The sequence below is a fragment of the Protopterus annectens genome, chromosome 5.part0 (genome assembly GCF_019279795.1).
Source record: "Protopterus annectens isolate FY-2018-M chromosome 5.part0, PAN1.0, whole genome shotgun sequence".
Taxonomy (NCBI): Eukaryota; Metazoa; Chordata; order Ceratodontiformes; family Protopteridae; genus Protopterus; species Protopterus annectens.
In genome coordinates this window covers 1,520,552,086-1,520,566,488 of record NC_056735.1, presented here as the reverse complement: position 1 = coordinate 1,520,566,488, position 14,403 = coordinate 1,520,552,086, and the positions used below count along the sequence as shown (strand labels likewise).

General features: G+C 38.9%; 1 protein-coding gene across 10 annotated transcripts in view; it reads right to left on the bottom strand.

The window, feature by feature from the left end:
* ABHD13 (abhydrolase domain containing 13) overlaps window positions 1-14,403 on the bottom strand; it is a 182,061-nt gene that overhangs the window by 133,458 nt on the left and 34,200 nt on the right. For 2 of the 10 annotated variants that reach the window (XM_044071337.1, XM_044071340.1), the window contains exon 2: window positions 7,834-7,988. The exons of 6 other annotated variants lie outside the window; for them this stretch is intronic. The gene's annotated coding sequence lies outside the window, so the exon portion shown is untranslated. Of the gene's footprint in view, window positions 1-7,812; window positions 7,989-11,008; window positions 11,153-14,403 lie in introns of all 10 variants that reach the window. 2 more of the 10 variants (XM_044071342.1, XM_044071343.1) reach the window with 2 other exon arrangements.

Sequence of the window (14,403 nt, the reverse complement as noted above, 5' to 3'; positions counted from 1 at the left end):
GATGATTGTCCAATTCCATAAGAAAGAAGAACCAATGTTGCCTGGGCAAAATGGAGTCACCACAACTATTTTTGTAGAATCCTTTTGAATCTTCAGAATTACCCTGAATATTAGTGGAAAATGCATAAAGGAACATTCAAGTCAATGGGAATGAAAAAGCATGTGTTTTTCAGGCCTGCTTATGAGTCCTGTAGCACAATTTGTTTAGTTGACTGTTTTGAAAAGAAGCAAACAGATTTATTTGAGGTGATCCCCACAACTAGATTAATTCCTGAGGACCCCCATATTTAATTAGCATTTGTGAATGTCATTCCTGGTACTGCTAAGTTTTTTGGTCACTATGTTTTGCTCTGATTGAATGTAGGGCATTTGGAGGGTTAAACAGTGCTGAAGAGCTACCTCCCAAATCATCACTGCCAGTCTGCACAGAGGGTACAACCATGTACCCCTCTGCCTGCAGATGTACCTCATCACTGGAACAAAGCTGAAAAACAAGACATAACTTACGTTAAACATCCCACACCATTTCTTAACAGGTGTTGGAGTGCTTTGAATGACTAATGGTGAAAGAGAAATGCCCATATGCAGCAAGGGGACTACTTTCCCCCCCCCATCCACAGCACCCCCACCATGTATACAAAGTCAGCTGTTAGTAACAGCTGTTTAAAGCATTATGGCCTGTGGTGGGAGGAGCAAGAGTGACAGCACCCCCACCCCCCCAATGGATGTTATACCACCTGTCTTTATACAAAAGTAATAGAAGGTATGATTGACAGACTAGAGGGCAGAGGTGGGGGTTGCTACTGTGCAAGTAGGTTTTGTCAAATACAATTCATGGATATGACTTAACTGCAGATGAGGGGCTGTCTACATAAAGTAACAGCTTCCGTTTTCTCATTTTATACAGTTTTGCAGGACTATTGCGCATTAGCAAAGTTAACATGATTTCTGTGAAGCAACTTGGAATACTTTAATGTGCGGCTACTCTTTGCATGGAAGTTGACAAAGCTGGAACAAAATACATGGTCATCATTTATCAGCAACATCTGAAGTGCATAACGTAGCTGAAACTGCCGAGTGGGGTTTGGAGCAGTCTGTTGAAAGAAAGTGATCTCTTGTTCTTCAGTTTAAAACAGTCACTATCTGGCATTCAGGAACAGTATGCACTTTTGTGAAGTAAGATGTACTTCTGAACTGGACATCTGACATATACATAGACAAAGTAGCTGTAATTGTTAAGGCAGTCTAAAAGTAAAATGACCAGCTGCCTGCTGCTGCTTGCTCATTACTACAGCTTTGTAGGACTAATGTGAAACATGAAGCAACTTGGAATACTTTTAATGCATTGCAAAGGTTTGTGTGAAATACATTACACGGCCAGCCTCTTCTACCAGAGTCAGATGTCTTGACTTAGACACAGAAGTGGCTACAGCTGCCTGTTGGGGGTGGGGGCTTTCTGGATGAAACTAAATGACCCTTTTGTGATTAGCTCAGTTTAAGTTCTCTGTCAAAACAATATAGCACGAACTGCATCACAGAACATCCAGACTGTCACAGCTTCTGGGGGCTTATGTTTCCCACGCGCCAAGGTTACATAAATTGATTATGACAGACCTTTAGCAGTGACCTCTGTCCAGAGCCACAAGTAGTCTAAAACTAGCTCTGCTCAGAGCTATACACAGAAGGCCACTACAGCTTGTGTGGGGAGCTAGTGATGATGTCATTTTCTAAACTTTTAATCGGATTCCATCACAGTGAAAGTGTTTATTCATTTATATAATTTGCCATTAAATTTTGCCTCTGTGGTTCCTGGCTCATATTTTGTTTTGTTTGACATTTTCTTTGCTGGAATCTATAGGATATTCCTTTAGCACTTTATTTCTTTAACTTTCCTCCCAAACTTCAGAGGTCACTATTCTTGTGTTGGGACAGGGACAGTGCTGTCATGTTTTTCCTTTAGCTTTCCTCACAAAGTGTCAACCAAGCTTTTACAGAAGTGTACTGTCTAAAAGTAACCAGTTGGAAACATTACTGTAATTATTTTTTTTTTCATTTTCCTCACAAACATCAGATGCACATACAGCTGCCTGTCTATTGGGAGAGGGTAAAGAAGCATTCTGTGTATGTATCGTGACAGTAAATATGTTTTGTTTCTCAGTTTTGCACAAGTCTGACATTAGAGGGGTACACAGAAGGTGGCTGTCTTTTGTGGTAAGGGGTGTGGAGGCATGCTGTGTACATATGCACATGTATTTAAATATATAATTTAATATACGCATATAGATACACAGACACTACATCAGCAGTAACTTCAATTATTTTGCCCATTTCCCCCCTTAATTTTCATCTCAATTTAACACCAGATGGGGATACGGAGAAAGTGATTTTTTTTTTAATGTGGTGTAGGGAGGCAAGAACTATTTTGACATATGATTTATGCATCACCACATGGATTTATCTTCTACGTTTATTGGGCATTGCTATTTGGCTAACTTTGAGCATTAATCTTTGTCTACAACTCATTTCCTCAAATAAAAAAATATAATTGAAAGCCTTTCCTTATGGATCACTTTTGTTTATGCCTTCACTGAATCAAAAGGTTCTGGAAAAAAATACTAAAATACACCATTGGAGCATTACCTCTAAATGACTCAACAGCTATCAAACTCCTATGATTTTATGAAAGCTAACTACAACTTTCAAACGCTTTATCCACATTCATAGTCACAGAAATCTGAACCTAGGAAGCAATGGGCATAAGGCAGAGATTAACCCAAGGAAGAAAGACAAGTTATCCAGGGACATATACACCCAAGGAGAATGTAACACTGCCTATCCACCTGCCAACCTCATAACTGTGGGGAAATAAACAGTGACTGCAGAGAGAACCTACATGAACACGGGAAGTTGTTCACATATCACATCAACTAAGCGCTGAACCAAGCATTGTGTGGCAAGAAAGCAAACTAATACCCTTTTCTTTACAATAAAATGACAGCTGGTAAAACTGTGCAGGCTAAGTAAAGTAAACAAATGCAACTTCTTAACACCACTGGTTTTCAACATTTCTGACCAAGAAATACAATGGCATTTTATAATTCAACTGAAAACAAATAATGGATATAAAAAACTGCAAAACAAACTTGTAAAAAATATAAGTAAAAATAAAACAAGTAAATAAAGGCAGAGAGTCAATTTATTCATAAAAAACAGGTAAGTGCTTTCATGGATGAACCACTTCTTCAGACCTTACTCAACATTAACACTTCATCATTTAAATAAATATACAATTACAACCAACTAAACACAAATCACATGCTCAAATCTAAATTAAAAACAAGTAAGTCTCCTACTCTCGAGTCTAGGTCTTAAAGAGACTCTATTATTAAGTCCACCTTCTTTAACCGCCTGTAATCTTAAAATCCAAGTAAGTTCTCTACCTTCAGTTTTATTCATAACGCCCCCTATCCTACCATCATCATTAATCAAATCTATCACTTGAAATTTTAAAATATGTGTAACATCAGTTTCTGACACGTGCTGAGCCAATGAATGGTTAATGTTAGCCTGTTTTATATCTCAGATATGTTCTCTCATTCTCTCCATTAGAGAACGGTCGGTTTTATCCACATAAAACTTCAGGCAGGCCTGGCACTGTGATAAATAAACGGTCTAGATTTACATGTGGCTCTGTTGTTAAAATATATTCCCTCCCTGTCTTAGGATGTATAAATGTATCAGTTCTATTGTTGTATCTTTCGGCTTTTCCCAGTTAGGGGTCGCCACAGCGGAACTCTGGTCTGCTAATGATTGGTAGTAGATTTTTACGTACAGAGTTGCCAGCCCTGACACATAGCCCTCAACGAAAGTATGCCCATTCACGCATGTCTCCACACCGAAGACGCTTTAGTTGAGAATTGAACAGGACAACGTCTTACTGTGAGGCGACAACGCTACCGCACCACCACCACCGCAGATCAGTTCTATTAATATACAAAAAATTACAACTACTACAAGGAAATGTGCCATTATCACGAATATCCCTAACTCCTCTCTTCTCAAAACATAACTTCCTTTTCAATGAAGGTCTGTTCTTTTAAAAAAAAAAAAAAAAAAAAAAAAAAAATTTGGTGGTGTGCCAATTACACTGACCTTACTATCAGACCTCAGAATATGCCAATTCTTCTTTAGTAATATTACTGAAGTTTGTAATGTCATAGAGTAGGATAAGATAATGTCAGGTGCCTTCTTAATGTTCTCATCATTCTGCACCTTTACTTCTTGTCTTATATTTGAAAAATAAGGGGCTCCTGTAGTTTCCCTTAACATTATGACTTGATCCAACTGGCTCATTATTTCCCCAACTCTATAACCTCTCTGTAATAATTCCTTCTTCATGGCTTCTGCTTTTTCCAAAAAAAAAAAACTATCATCATTATTTAATCTTGATAGTCTCATAAATTGCCCTTTTATAATGTTCCTAAAAATATGTGGGGGATATAAACTATTACGGTACAAAATAGTAATCATATGACAATCTTTCCCACAGCTAGTAGTAATAAGTCCTTTCTTCCTATCTTTAATAATACTTACATCAAGGAAATCAATACTGTGTGTAGATTTTTTCAAAGTAAATTCAAGAAAGGTGGTAGTACTATGTAAATATGTCATAAATGCATCCCCTCGCCATAAAATAAAATATCGCCCTCAAACTGACGATAACATAATATGTGGGGGAAAAACATTGTTGTTAAAGACAAACTGGGACTCCCAATGAGCCAACACAGCATTAGCATAGCTCTTGGCAAACATGGGGTCCCCATGGCCACTCCTTTCTTCAGCTTATAATATTTCCTGGAGAACAAAAAAACATTATTCTCCAAGATGGTTTCCATGAACAAGCATAACACATCTATTCTCGGACTGTAAGTACTAGAACTCAACAAAAAAACTTTCAAATATTGAATACCTATGTCGTTAGGAATAACTAAATAGCGAAGATATATCAAGTGTCACGAGTAGACATTTAAAATTTATGTCATAGTTGTTAAAAATGGCAAATCTGTAAAGAATTGCTTAGTGTCATTAAGCACAATAGTACTCCTACGGCTTTATGAAAACTAGCCATAACTTTCACCAAACGCTTTATCCACATTCATCGTCACAGAAATCTGAACCTTTCCTAAGAAGCAATGGGCATAAGGCACACATTAACCCAAGGAAGAAAGACAATCTACCCAGGGACATATACACCTAAAAGGAGAAAGTAACACTGCCTTATCCACCTGCCAACATCATACCTGTGGGGAAACAAACTGACTGCAGACAGAATCTACATGAACACATGAAGAAGTTCACATATCACATCAGCTAAGCTCTGAACCAAGCATTGTGTGGCAACAAAGCAAACTAATGCCCTTTTCTTTACAATAAAGGACAGCTGGTAAAACTGTGCAGGCTAAATAAAGCAAACAAATGCAGCTTCTTAACACCACTGGTTTTCAATATTTCTGAACAAGAAATACAATGGCATTTTATAACAACTGAAAACAAATATGCAATATGGTTATCCAAAATGAGTAGAATGCTAATACAAGAAAGAGAAAAAGCATGGAAAGAGTAGCAAAAATATAAAACACCCCAATATCTTGAAAACTTCAGAGCGTTTCACAATCATACTAAAAGTAAATAAAGACGAAAAAAAATACTATAACAACTTTCAAAATAATATTAAACATAACCCTAAAAAATCTGGACATCCATTAAAGAAATCTTATATCCCAGCCAAAAATTCAACCCAAACCCCTCTCCTGAACATACAATCTCAACCCTGCCCAACAGCCACATATCGCCACATTCACTTTCACCTTCAAACCTGTGCCCACATCCTATATAAAACAAAAACAAAAATGCTCGTCTTCAGTTGATGACCTTCCAAGTGAATCCTTCTACATTGCTCAGTCCAGGAATCCCACATTCCCTCTCTGGAAAAAGTCACATTATCCCTCTGCACAAAGGAAGAAATTCAACAGACATGAATATCTCCCCTCGCTAAAATACTGTATTCAGAAACAATTGTTAGATTATCTGCTGCAGGAAAAATTTCTATCCCCTACACAACATGGCTTTTGTCCTTCCCTTACTACTAGTACTGCCCTTCTAACCTATATAGATACTGTCAAAGCTAGAAATAATGGCAAACTAGTGTCTTCATTACTTCTAGACTTGTCGAAAGCCTTTGACAGTTTGCCACAGCAACCTTCTTGAACTGCCCTCACTAGGTCTCTCACAGCCCACCCTTCTAGGATTCAAAAGCTACCTGTCCAATAAGTATCAGTCAGTAAAGTGGCACTCTGTGCTCTCTCTACCTCCCAGTTACCACCGGTGTTCCACGAGGCTCTATTCTTGGTCCCTCGTCTAACATTTTCACCAACACACTACACTTCCACACAACAGACCACCCTACTACAATATGCAGAGGATTCCACTCATCTGCACATCTGACATGTTACACCTCCAAAAAGGTGGTTTTAGCAGTCACAGAAACCTGGCTTCATAACCCACAATTCATGCTCAACCCAAAAAAAGGCCAAGCTATTACTTTTTCCCCCCCTAAATCCCTCTCTCATGGAAAAAAATAAATAAATTTAAAGTCCTCTCTCTTGATAATACAACCACTGAAGTTGCTTTTCATAGCAAATTATTAGGGATAATAGTGGATGATAATCTTACATTCTACCTGCATATATAAAATTGCATATGCAAAACTCAAAAACTAGGGATGCATTAAAAAGCTATAAACTCTCTCACAGATGCAACTAAAAACACTTGCCACTACTCATCTCCTCCCTACTCTTCTTTATGGCACTCCCTTCCTTACTAACCTCCATTTTCACAAAAACTGAAACCTGAACAAAGCTATAACAAAGTTGCTAAATTTGCAGCACATACCCTTTTCAGAATCCATCAGTATATAGCACTGAAAAGCCTAAATGGTTAGACCTGCCACATCAACTAACATATACACAAATTCTTACCACCTATAAAATTATCCAGCGGCAACCTACCTCTCCAGCACTAAAAAAAAACAAACACAACTGTGTTCCTAGTCGGTCAATGCGATCCAATGACCAAAAGCTCCCATCTGTCTATGAAATCTAGCAAATCTGCTGGGCATGGTCTATAATCGTACAAGGTTGCTAAGGCCTGGAACTCCTTACCCTCCCATCTTTCAAAACCACTCTGAAAGACTTCCAAGCTAAAATCTGTCTGTTCTTGCTCAAAACCAGGATAACATGTATCCCTAAATGTGAACAAGTACCTCTTCATACACCTCCTCACTCTCCCTTCTTCACTTGCTTACTGCTATCCAATTCTCTATACATATACCATAAGCCTGTTTTCCCTCACTTCACATTGCAATTCCTATTTGTACTACACTAACTTACCTTTAATTTCTATACAAACTGTCTAAAATGTATCTAAATAAATATTAAATGCATCATGTCTGACTTGTTATAATTTAAAACTGCAGAGGCTTTAGTTTTATTTTTGAAGATTGTAAAATTACTGTTCTTAAAATGTTTTGAAATAACTTGGAATTTTTCTCCCCGGGCCTTCTCTGAAAATGGGCTTCTACCCATTCAGACTTTCCTGGTAATCAAAGGTTCATAAATAAATAAATAAATAAAAACAGAAGTCGAAAATTTTCCAGGTTAGGACACTTGAAATGTATGAATATACAAAGATGCCTATGAAATAAAAAACAGTGATTTGTCAAGTCTGACAAAGTACAGAAGGCAGATGCTGTACCTTCCTTTTCTAAATACCAACCAGGTTTGAAAATCCTCTGATCACTAATGCTATGCAGTTGTTTCAGGCAATACACTTGAAGGCTATATCATTCTTGCCATGCAGCAGTATTTCCTCAAATGTGTCCTGAGCCAATTCTCCTTCCAGCTGTTAACACTTCATTCCACTCTCACTTTCTGTAAAACAAGAAGTTGTATTAAAATCTTACTACCTTTCTTTCATTAAGGTCATTCACACTCAAATTACATCCTTTAGAAGATTCAGGGTTGCTAAGAAACAGAAACCTATCCTGGCAGTATACTGAAATAAGACAGGGAAACTAATCCTGGAGAGGATGTCATTCCATTGTATTCACTAGGTAAAACTGTAATGCACATTTTCTGCAAGACTAACTATTTGCTTCCTCTAGGAACTCCAGAGCACTACAGAGTACTCCAGATTTGACTTTGCCAATTTTTTTGTGCAATGGAAGAATGATCTTTATATCCGTGGAATCAACACAGACTTTTGCTGGTCTTCATCACTACCCTTTTACAAGGCATAATATGATTTACACCCTCCCAATGTTTTTCCACCTCTGTCCTGCTTATGGTCACCCTCCACCAAGATGTACATTTTCCAAAGGATCCTCCTTCCAAACTTTGCGTTTTTATTACCTGGATGTCCTTGGGAAGAAATTGGACACTCATTTGTGCTAGCATGTCTGGCTGAGGCTTTTGTACATATTTTCAGATTAACTTGTAAATTACATGACAGCATGACTAGCAATGATATTGTAAATAAGTTCTTACATGTTTATTTATAATATGTTTGTAAAGAATGTTTCAAGGACTTGAACAGTGTTCTTTTCTAACTGTGCAGATTTGTGAATCTTCTAAATGCAGGCTTTCACAAAATCAACTGATCTGCAGAGGATAGCAACTGTCAACATTCCAATGGCATGTCTTACTGTCAGAGGCTAAAAGACAGGAAAGAACTTTAGTAAACAGCTGTTAGTTGATTTTCAAAACATGAAATGAAAATTAGAATTGGAACAGTTGTGACAGTTAAGCTGGGCTATAAAAGAGCCTACTGAAGACAGTTGAAGGCAGTTGTCAGTTTTGTGCAGTGGATACCCAAAAGGACTCACCAGAACTGTAAGCCTGCCCTTGCTCTGTTGTAACAATCTAATTTAGATCAGGACAGTGTTCTTTAGTCAGACAAAATTATAACTAATAAGTTATTTTTTTTCTAAATGTTGGATTTCTATCCTTCAGTATTGATTTCAGTTTCCTGGTGACAAAAAAGAGTTATGTTTGCTTATTGGAAATTACTGTTTTATATTTTAATCAATTTGCTCATTATTAAATAGTTTTATAAACTTGCATTGTGGCTGATCAGTGTTTTCTTTAGTAATTTAAGAGTGCTTATACCTGCTCTGATTACTTCCCAGGCCACTGCGAAAGCCTGGCTGCTTTGTCATTTGCTACTATTTCTTTTAATATTTAATTTTAATAACTGGGCACCCCTATAAAAGGGCATGTAGACGCTCTGGATGGTGGCAGCATGTTACCATATTATTTTGGGGAAGGGATGTAGCTGGAAATCTGTGTGAGGCTTTCCCAGAAGTGTTTGGATGTGTGAGATTTAATTTATTTAAGAGTGAATGTATCAGAGATCTTAAACTGGGACACACTGCTCTGAAGTGTGTAATAAGGAGTTACATTTGGGGTGGACAGAGGTATACGAGTCCAGTCCCATATTATAGAACATGTTCCTGTTGTACTCTTAGGGGAAATTTGTGAAATTTTACTCCTGTTGAAGTGAGCCTCACACTGGAGTCCGTAGTGATGACTGAAGCTCCTTAGTTACTAACCCAGGATAGTAGGGGATGTCACATTATTGTTGGCAGTCTAGTGGGATATTATCTGGACATCACAGTCCGTAATATTAAAAACATTTCTTTCTTCAAACAACCCACTCCAATCTGTGATTACAGCACCAGTCATTCTGTTCTCACCCTATAAACCTTCCTATACAAAACTGAGAAAGATGTTTAAACAAACTGGTCCCAGCACTAAACTCTAACACAACTACTTAACTTTTCTCCAAACAGTCCAGTTCCCTTACAATAAACAAAAGCCGATTTCAATCTACTCTACAAATTTAAAATCATGTGAATTACATGGCCACAAGCTTCATTTATGTCCCGTTTTACCACTTTCACATGTTCTACTTGTCCACCTCACTGGTGATTGTTTCACAGAACTGGAAAACAATGAACTGGCAATTGCTCTGCTAAGTGAAATCATTCTGTCAGTCACTGGCCACAGATTCAGCATTTAGCAGTTCTATCAGCCTGCAGAACAGAGTTTTTTCTAGAACCCTATCCGGAATGGAAGGGAGTATAAAAATCAATTACTTAAATTCCTTTCCTTGCTCTAGCTTTAAGCAATGGACGTGGTGCCACCATCATTCAGACTTGCAGTACCACTAGAGCTACCTTTTCTAGCTCCCCATTAATGTACACTGCCTGTGTCAGCACAGATGTAAAAAATTTGCAATGAGGACTTAGCATTTTCAAGTTTTTATCTCTGCATTCCTAATAAAGTGATCTTGAAAGCAAGCAGACGTTTGTCAGGGATTTTTAAACACTCAAAAGTGTGAACACTAAAATGGCAATCAGATACTGTTCTAGAATTCTGAAACTGTCGTAACTTCAGAGAATTCCCCCTCATTCTGAGGTACAGTGATCTCATACAAGGGATGTGGGACTTGGACACTCCCCCAATCAGGAAAGTGCAGATGGTCTTCCAGAAAAAACACTACACTGTTACAGTGAGATTTGATTTACAATATATTCTTCAAACATTATGGCTTAACGTTCACATTTTAAGAGCGCTGAATGCCTGCTCAGTAAAGATATGTTCTTTTAAGCTCTGCCAGTAGGATCAAGAGTTAAGTGAGGTTGGTTTATTTTTCAGTTTTCTGCGCCAAAAGCTTCAACCACAAATATGCATTTTGTGGGTTATTCACACAAAGAAAATAGCCATGTACAACATACTAGCTTTGTGTGTTATTCACATGAAAAAGTCCTGCACAGCATGCTGCCAGAGCAAACAACTGCAGACCATTCATCAAAAACAATATTTAAATAAACAAATGTATCTTGCCTTCAATCACATAACATTTAATTTACCCAGAAATATTTAAGTACCTTGTGTAGTGTTCTTTTATGATCAGCTGCTTTCCACACCGACTCTGTACATATATAGTCAACTAGATGCTGTTTTGTTACTTTTTTTCTGGCATCCTTTCAAAGCTTTGCATAAATAAAACCCACTTTAGGTTTAGATTTTATCTAGATTTGAAACAAATTATGGTTATACAATTTATCCACGGATGACTATGTAAAAACATATAAAATGCCAATGTTAGAAAGCTACATTTGCCAACATAAGTAGAATACCATAATAATGGCATATAGGTTCATAGGTGTTTACTAGGCCAACAACCACAAGGGCCTTTTTAAGACTAGCCATGCATTCCAAATCTCTGACAAGGTCTGATACCCTTGATAAGTGTAAGCATGGGCCTGGGAGATGAACCATTTACAGGTTACCTGTTTGCATCAGAGACATAGGTGCCAAATCAGGGATGAATATCCCATTTCCCATCCAACTGTCCAAGTTGCACTTGAATTGGATGAGGGAGGAACTCTGCTTCACATGGATAGGGAGCCTGTTCCATAGACAGGGTAGCCTCTGGGACACATGCCTATCTCTCTGTCAGGTCATATTTATATCACAGGCAAGGTTTAGAACGGGTAATTCTGGTACTGTTTGTTTTGTGGATATGCAGGAGGTCCATCAAGGTGGGGTCTAACAATGCCCTGTATGCCAGGCATAGCTCTCCCCCTCAAAAGCCTGTAGGAGACAGAATACAGGGATAGAGCCTTGAGACAGTCTGCATAGGACATATTACTTATGCCCTGTATTCTTTTAGTGAGGAACCTCTGTGGATGTTTCAGTTGCTGGATATGCCTGGTTAAGTACATACCAAAGGGGGCACTGTACTCCATGCCAGATACAGTGGAACAATGATTTCCATGGACTTAGATGCCATACCTTTGTTTATAAGTTGCACAACATAGAATTATTTCCTCACCACTGTAGACACATTATGATCAAAGGCTAGATTATCATATATGCGTGTCCCAAGTCCCTGACTACTGGGTCAACTCTAAGGGGTGTGTTGTCAATATGATAGTTACCAGGGATAGATGACTTTCCAAAGGATACTATTATGCATTTCTTGGCATTTAGTTGTAGTCCATGACTCTGCACCAGTTGTCTGTTTCAGCCCTTCCCCACAGAACAGTTGTGTCAGTGTGAGATTCAATGACAGCTCCTAATTTGCAATCACCTGCAAATTTAGTCAGCCAGAGACCACTGACATTGGCCTTGACTTCTGAGAAGTAAATGTCAAAATGAAGCGGTCCAAGGACTGATCCCTGATGGACTCCACTTGTGACTGGCCTCTTTGTATAGGTGGACTCTCCAATTCTAACTTCCTGGGTCCTGTCTGTGAGTCAGTTGGCTATCCACCGGGTTACATACGGGTTTGTACCAAAGCTCTTGAGTTAGTCAACAATGCCAGAGTGGGGTACTGTGTCAAATCCCTTGGCCAGGTCAAGGTAGGCAGTGTGAACGAGTTTGCCCTTATCCATTGCTTTGGTGACCTTTTCAAAGAAGTCTACCAGGTTGAGTAGGCATGATCTGCCCCTGACAAAACCAAACTGGGTTGGGTCCAGTGTCTGGAGCTTTACTATATCTCTACTGATCATCTCCATAATAATTATTTCCATGGCTTTACATATAAGCCTAGTGAGAATTATGGGCCTGTAGATGGCCCACCTTTGTGCAGAGGGATGACTATTGCCTTTTTCCATTCATGAGGCACAAAGCCTGTTTGGAAGCTACAGTTAAATAGTAATTTCAGAGACCCAGACAGGTCATGTTTCATGCTATTTAGATGGCATCCTGGGATACTAACTGGGCCCACTGATGCAGTATTCTTGGTCTTAGAGGCAGCATTAAGGACCTGTTCCCTAGTGATAGTAGGGGGAGTTACATTTGATGATATTTCCTGGGGGGAAGGTTGAGGGGGAGACTGGAGTAAAGTTGGAGTGGAATTTATCATCCAGGAAGTTTGATATATATTCTGGCTCCGTATAAGTGGCTCCATTTACAATTAGCTCTGCACACAATTGTGCATTGCCTTTGAGGTTGTGGACATAGCTAAAGAATGCTTTGTGGTTGTCCTTGGCTTGGGAGGCCAAACTTGCCTCAGATTTGGTCTTCTGAGTTGTTTGTTTATTTTAATGAGAGTGCTTTTATCCTGCTGGGTGCTGAACCTCCTAATTTTTGCCATAATTTTCTTCCTCCTGTTGTACATCCGACTGATTTTTGTGATTGCACCAGGGTGGCTTGTTTTCCAAGTTAATTCTGTACTTTTTCCTGGTGGGTACAGTTGCCTCTATGCAGCTATTAACATGCTTGTACAGGGTTTCTGTGGACAGTTCTGCATAGGCAGAAGTCTTCTCAGGGTTTATAGGGGTTTGAAATTTTACCAAGTTCCCACTTAATAGCAGAAGTTTAGCCTTAGAATAGTTCCTGAATATTCTCCATTTAGCTGGGGATCCAGTTTTTTTTTTTTTTACTTCAAAGACAACCATTTTGTGGTCTGACCTTACCAGGGAAGGCATTACAGAAGGGGGTGTGCAGCACTCTCCCATATTAGTGACAACCAGATCCAGTATGGTTGCACCCCTGCTTGGTGTATTGACCATCTGATCCAGGCAGTTTGTGTTTACAAAATCCAGGAATCTCTGTGCATGTATGTTTCATGTCGTACAGGATTCCCAGTTAATACTGGGGTAATTAAAGTCACCCCTGAGTATGGTGTTGGGTTGAATGGTTAAAGTTTAAATACAGGATTCCCAGTTAATACTGGAAGTCACCCCTGAGTATGGTGTTGGGTTGGATGGTTAAAGTTCAAATACATGGTATGGGTTTCCTGGGTCATAGAAGGGGGACCTATAGCTTGCAAGGAAGTGGTATTGGATTTTACCTACGGTGATTTGAACTTGGAGCAGCTCAAGTGCATTGCCCTGTTTGACCAGCTTTGAAGTATATTTACTTTTGATGTAAATAGAGACACTTCCACCTTTAGACCCTGCTGTGAAGTAGCTGGTCTAAATGTGTGGAAGGCATTATAACCCTGCACTGTTAATGTGCTGTCCGCGACTTTAAACCATGTCTCGGAGACCGCAAAGAGATCAGCATTCTCTAGAGTAAAGAGAGGTTCCAGGGAGTGGATTTTTTTGTTTAGGCTCCTAGCATTGAGCAGTAATACCTTTAGATTTTCTTGGTTTTGATTTGCTATGTCAGAAGTGCTTTCAGTTTGGCATTGCCTAAAAAAGGCACTATGGGGGAAGACAATGTTTTAGCTAATATTCAAAAGCCTACAAGGGAGAGGTGCAGACCATCCCTGGCAAAGCAGCGTGGTCTGTTGACCATCTCCTTCCATGCTGACAAATACTGCACCCCT